The 7,402-nt window shown below is 37.0% G+C and overlaps 1 pseudogene; it reads right to left on the minus strand.

Annotated features, from left to right (window-relative positions):
- Positions 1 to 2,327: 2,327 nt before the first annotated feature.
- On the minus strand, positions 2,328 to 6,427 carry LOC121767089 (annotated as a pseudogene).
- Positions 6,428 to 7,402: the final 975 nt, after the last annotated feature.

Raw genomic sequence — 7,402 nt, forward strand, 5'->3', positions numbered from 1 at the left:
GAGGAACTACTGAACTCAATCACTTGCTGCCGTTACTCTTCAGTTTTCTGTTGAGGTTTATCCTGTAGAGGTACTCAAAATTGGATCAGTGATCGATTTCTAGGTTTCGTCGTAAACCTAATGTTGGTTATTCTGTGATTACAAGAGATAAACAATACCAGGCGTAATACAACCCAAAAGAAGGAAGAACTAAAAACTGAAATTACAATGTAATCGAAACTATAAACAAGAAATTAAACTTAGCCGAATCGAGGAAAGCCCTCTTTCCGCAAGACGAGATACGCTCCGGTAGTGCTCTCGGTTTGGCGCGTCGTACCCAAAGATAAAACGACTTGCGTCTCTGATGAAAAAGCATCGCAATCAACAGAGCTCCGGCGAACTGGATAGAGGCGAGGGCAGAGCTTCGAAAAGAAGACTATGCAGAGAGAATGATGCTTGTGTGTATGCTAATGATCCTGATCAGGTATGATCCTTAGTATTCGATGATATAATATGCAAGGAATGACTAGCCTATTTATAGTCCTAGTTCCACTGCGGGGGTCAACACAGTCTTGATGACTGTCATCATGGATCATCATGGCGGGGCTGTAACCGCAGTCCGTTACGAATTTGAAAGCTGGAGAGATCGACGTTGAATCTAGACGTTGTACACGCCCTTGTTCAACCGTCACAAGTGGACTGACTTAAAGCAAGTTGATCAAGGCGCAGTCATGCTGTTGATCAAGCTGCTGCTCCAGGCGGAGGTGGTCCAAAACATTTTGTCTGGATCCAGCGACCAGCCCCTAGACCAAGCCAAAGACCACCCAAAGACCAATTGCCAAGATCCAAGTCCAAGGGCAAGGGTACGGGTGCGGCTCGGCTCACGCGCGCTCTTTCACCCATCTTAGTCCACTATAATTTATAAGTGTAGTAATACACTTCATAAATACACACTTAAAGAAGTGTCTCATCTCCAATGTGGGATAATTAACTTAGTCAATTACTCCCTACACTTTCAACACATAGCTTTATCAAAAGCTACAATGTGATAACTTTAATCCACTATTTCTCACTCACCCGGAATCGGATTTGAGAAAGTGAATATACCACGGTCATCTACGTGGAACGTAGATCGACGCTATACCATTTAATTTTGCAGAATTAAATGTCTCGTCACATTTATTATTCGTCAAACTTCGTTGACCGGACATCTTAAATACAAGATTCCAACACCTAATTGGTTACTTCCAATTACGTAAATCAATAGTTCAAATGGCACACTTGGGTTATGGCACGATAGATGCTATTTTATGTGTTTAAGTGGAGAGAGAAAATAGTATATTTATATTTATGAGAGACAATTTTTTTCAGAACTAAAAAGGAAAAATGTGGGAGTATTATTTTTGAGTTTTTGTAATCAAGTTTCTTTCTTAATTTCATATACTGGACCTGGAGCATAAATTTTTTTCTTCTGCTATATATTGACTCATGTGGGTCGGGCAAGGCACCAATTCTGCTGATCTCATACTAACGTGAATGAGATCATCGAACAAAAGCATGTGTAATGGTGGATGTACCTATACAAAAATGCATCCAACTCAATTAGGAGTATTATGTAACAACAGTAATATATAAGAGACTCGTGTTAGTGGAATGTGAGATCCATATTATTAGTAAGAGAGAAGTAGTCTTAATGGAATGTGAGATCCATATTATTGGTAAGAGAGAAACTGTTAAAAACTTACATTTTTTAAATGTGCTTGATTTTTCGTGAACGGAGGGAATAATCTTTTAGTAATAACAGCTAAAACTTTGCGACTTTCAGAAAGTAATTGAACCTTAACAAGAGCTACACATCATCACATGCATTCTAAAACATTGGGTGATAGAATGTTTGGTCACTAAATTCAAATTAATTGCATTTTTTCCGAATACTATTATGTAAATTGTCGAGTTAATTTAACTTAAAATTCTTCTATGAACAATTGAATAAGACAAACAGACACCAGAATTCATCGGACTTAAATATAGGAGTGCTAAAAATTTTCTTCAATTTTCCTTTCAATAGCAGATAAAAAAAAGGTGACGAGATAAGAGGCCAAACAATGACAAGAATTATACATAAATAAAACTAAAGAAAAAACATCTATCCTCCTATTTCATTTTTCTTATTTTCTCCTATTTCAATAGCACAACTTTTTTGCCTATTTCTAAAAAAATTGAGATGCTAGAGACATGGAGCAACAACAACTACATTCACTTACATTTCTCATATTTTCAGCCTATTAACTTAAAACCAGGCTAAGAATGAGAGAGGAACTATCGATTGTATACACTGTTGAATTTGCTTAACGGCCCATGAGAAATCTGAATGCGTCTCCCAACGAAACAATGCCTTCAACATGCTTGCTTCCAGCTTCAACCACAACCAGACGCCTCACTCCAGAGAAGAAAAGCATGCAAAATGGGAATCGGAGGAAACGTTAACATGTGTGTGTGTGTATCAGTGTGTATATATAAGTAGTGTCAAAGGGAATGGAAAATGATCGTGTGCAGGAAAACATCTTCAAACAAACTAGAACGAATCTATAACCTGGCTGGGATAACCTCTCCAAGACTTTATGGAGAGGATCTGTACGTAAACACATAAAACATCTTTGAATGTTGGAGGAGCCGTATACTGAAAATGGGTCATCTCAGTACTGCAATGCCTGCAATGCGGAGATGAAGAAAATAAGGAATTAAGAAGAAGCGATATACTCTATAAGTTATGAGTATGTATCATTGCATAGAATGAGATTTCAAACTAACATAAAAACTGCAATTTCTACTGTGGCGTGGCACTGGGACTATCACACTGACACCGTGCAACTAATATTCACAGATATAGCGATTATAGCATGAAAGCGAATTAGATAGATGTGTTTACCTGATGAATAGTAGTTTCTTCGAGATTAATGTGTGTAGATTTTGTCTCTGGCCAAACTAGTTATGTCACTGCAAAAATGAGGATTAATTAATATAATTCCAAGTGGGGAAATAGATTCACCTGTGATTAGACAAGCAGTATTCGCAGTACTAACCTTCGAGAATATACATCCAATAAAGAGTCATTATCATCAACGATAGGGATTGAACTAACTTGTGCTGCAAAGGAATGAGTCTGAAATCATGTATATGCAGAATATAACATAAGTTTGAAAAAACTAGGGACCATCTATTCAGACCCCAACATTTCATCAAATTCATAAATGTGTTTGAATTAGTTTCCTTTTCTCGTGGAACTGATTTCTGCAGAACCATATAAAATAAGTAATGCCTCCAAGTTGAAATTATTGAACTACAAGGTCAGTCAATTTTTCATGCTATACCAAAATAATACTATAAAATAAAACCGTCATATGGAAAAACTCAGTAACTTTAAGCTACATCCAAGAAAGTAAAAGACAATTTAGTGAATAAATGGGTCGCTGTGTCGCTACAAAAAGTATACTGCATAGAGACAAAGATGAAACAGAAATGTGACTACTCCAAAGTCTCCCATTCCTAGTATGTATCTAGATACCTTGAATTAAGAAATTTAATGCAGCACCAAGAGAGGCACTGGGTCTTAACATTGCCAATGGCCTGCGATTTGGCTCTCCAGTCTTAGGAACCCAAGTGCCCAAAGGAATTGAACAAATTGGCAATTGAAGTACTGGCAATGAACCAGGCGAATGCCTGAAAAACCGGCATATACCTGCAAAGCAACATGTTTAATTACTACTACCCACAAGGAGCTAAATATAGTCCAGAACATAGTTCAAACACACTGAAAGTGTCAGTAACTGGTCCACAATACTGACATTTTAGTATCCCGAAAAGTGAAGCAAGGTGTAATAGATTTTTGTTCGGGGAATCTGCTGAAGGAGAATGAATGATGGGAACTGTTGCTACACCACTTTGCAAAATCTTCAGAGCAACTTCATTTAAGGAGTCATCAGGCCCAGCCTGGAAAACTTTATTAAGTTAACATAAAAGAACACATCCTATATGTTAATTCCAGCGTATAAGAGAACATATTTTTGTTTACAAGTCAACAATATAAAGCTTTTGAGGAACTATCTAACATATAAGGAAATCAATGACGATAAGAAATAAATAAGATCATACCAAAACAAGAACAAACAAAAAGGTCTAACCAGGGTTATATAATATGGTGGAAAACATCAACAAAATAAGGGTGTAATGGGCAGGTATTATACTTATTGTTTGATCAGCAGTATCAAATATGCAAAAGGATATCTGTATAAAAGATCATCTATCTATCTATCCATCCTGTGCATAGAAAATTAAAATGATCGGCCCAATGTACACAATATTCACCCTGGCATTTAGCGCATCAATATGAACACTTACTTGTACAAGCTGTCTTGGAACTATTGCTCCTTGGCCATTAATTTGATTATTTAGATAAAACTTTGCTTCTTTCCAAGCAGATATAGTATGCGTCTCGAGCTCTTCCTCCGTCAAATTTGACCCATGCCTGCCAAGCTGCTAGCACATATAGAAAATATCACAATTGAGATCTTTGAGATTTCACAGTGCATTGCCAGTCAAATATGAGAGAAAATGGTCCCTATTTCACAGAAGATCTATCAACGGCGTTCTGCATGAAGGATAAACTAACTTTAAAATGCCGATTCTGTATTTGACATTATATAACAACAAAACATCAGGGTACAACAGTGGAAATGCACAAGGAGTCAAGGAGGAGGAGAACAGCTATGGTAAAGGGGGGAGGAGCATATTCAGGAAAGATTATTCTGTATAAAACATGGCAGAATGCTCTACCTCTCTCATAATCAAGATAAAATCCATTGCACTAAGAACTCCAACAAATTTCCCCTTTGAAAAGTCCCACAAGGGTGCCATAGAGATCCCCTGAAATGAATATTTTTCATTCTTAAGAGTTTGTAACTTTACCAGAAGAAAGCTGGTCAACAAAGCACCAAGAACAAACAGCGGAGACAACCAAGACACCATCTTGCCAGAGGCATGTTAGTCATAGCGCCCTGGTCTGGTAGGCAATAACTTTAACATTAAAGAACAGGCACTTAACAAATAAAGGTACCTGTTCATGCAATATATGAAATGCTTGCTTTACAGGGAGTTCAACATCCAAAGCAATAACCTGAAAAATAGACTGAGTAAATAAATCAAAGAGACAAAAAAGGAAGAGCGAGAGAGACAATGTTGGGACAGATCATCCAGGCCTTCCCAGATTCAGGGAGCAACTCATATGCCTTGTGAGCTGACAAGAATACAGCTATACGATGACGAGAAACATCTATGTCAGCCTGTGTCACTGTAGGGAAGGGCTCAGGAGGCGTACTATCTGACAGCCGAACCTGTAATAATGATGAACAATAAGATATATTACATCCACTGTGATTGAAAAGAAAATATCATTAAATTAACTTCTTTAATAAGTGTAGTGTTAAAATTATGGGTATGGCAGGTGAAGTAAAGATGAGAACAGGAATGCTATACCACGCGTTGGAAGCTCTCACTATCAACATCCATGCTTGAACCATGACCAGAGGGAGGCTCTTGCCGGTGCAGCATTGGAGTAAGGTAATCAGCTTCTGTAGACAAGAGGATAGTGTTCACTGTTCCAATGTTACTATTGACAGAAGGCTGGTGCTCATCATGTCTCCATTCACCATCAACCACAAATTTATACTACAGAAAGAGAAGCAGTATTTGAATTTAAACGTCCACAAGCTAAATATATGAAAATTGGATACAAAAAGACTGATGGAAAATTTTATCCTAGCTATGAATCAGTAGAGGTAAACAATTCGACTACGTAATTGAGTAATTTTTGCCACAGAATATATCAAAATAGTAACATAACCAAACGCACATGTCATAACACAGATACCATATTCATGGGAAACACCAAATTAGCTAATTATTAACAGTCATTTAACAATAATATGGCTATTTCCAGTCAAATTCGGAAATAAATTTGCCTTCTTGATTGACACTTGGGGCAATTCTTCACCCTAGCAAGCTCCAAGTCATGAACAACCAACCTGGTGACAATCGGGCGGAAGACTGCATATCGTTTGAAACACCATGGGACAACCCTCAACCGGGGTCATTGGCCATTGTGTCCACCTTACAAATAATAATAATAACAACAAAAGTAAAAGTTAGCATAACATAAGTAGAGCTCAAATCAAAAGCTGATCCTAGAAAGAAGAAAGTAGACAGAAAATGAATTGCAAATCGACTAACCCGGTAAAAGAGGAGAAAATCGGGTTTCTAGGCTACTTGGCCTTTAAAATAACGAAAATGTACTCATTTTGTTATCTATTCCATATATTGGAAAAACGCCAATGAAATTGGTGTGTCTATTAGTAAAGACGCCAACATAGTTGGCGTTTTACAATGTCGTCATACTTTACTCGTATTTTCTCCAAATACAGGCATGGTAAAACGCCAACAAAGATGGCGTGTTTTATATACATACACGCCAATGGAATTGGCGTGTTTAAGTTAAAAAACGCCAATGGAATGGGCGTGTTTGACATAAACACGCCAACCTGGTCGGCGTGTTTCTGTTGAACCATATTTCCCCCAGATCTCCCCCAAAATCGCGAACCCTAAACACTTTCCCTCCCCAAAACGCGAAAACCCTTCCCAAGGCGGAAGAACCTTAAGTAAACCCTTGCTTGGGTCGACCCGGTGGTGGATTTAAGCGTGTAGATTTCGATTTGTGGCTCATTCTTCCAAACATTAGTCCTCCTAATCGGTTAGTATATCTAATTTTTGACTCATTCTTCCAAACATTAATCTACCAATATTTGATGGTTTTTTATGATAGTAATATAATTGTAGTGTAATTTATATAATTATTTGATGGATTGTTATGGTATTATATATTGTAGTGTAATTAATAGAAATATTTTGACCAATTGTTATGGTATTAAATATTGTAGTATATCTAATTTTTTACCAATATTTGATAGATTGTTATGATAGTATATATTGTACTGTACTTAATAGAAATATTTTTTACCAATATTTATGTTTTACATTAATGAAGATAGTATGACGTGGTGTGTCAATTTATATTGGGGTGGAAAGATAATTCCCGTACCAGTTTTTTCATATGATCCTCCTTTTGCAAAAGGATTTATTATGTTGGATGAAAGTATTTCCTACGGTAAGTTTGTGGAAACAATTTGTGAAAGGATGGGGATAAGCATATTTGAAAACAATGTTCAAATAGTATGGAAACGTCATATATTCTATGGATCTTCAGTCACGTTTATAGGTATTCTACTAGAAGAAGTATGCATGCCACTAATGTTTAGTGAGAGTATGGCTACAGGAGGTCAAATTGAATTGTATGTTGAGTATTCGGCAATTA

This window comes from Salvia splendens, chromosome 15 (genome assembly GCF_004379255.2).
Source record: "Salvia splendens isolate huo1 chromosome 15, SspV2, whole genome shotgun sequence".
Lineage (NCBI taxonomy): Eukaryota > Viridiplantae > Streptophyta > Magnoliopsida > Lamiales > Lamiaceae > Salvia > Salvia splendens.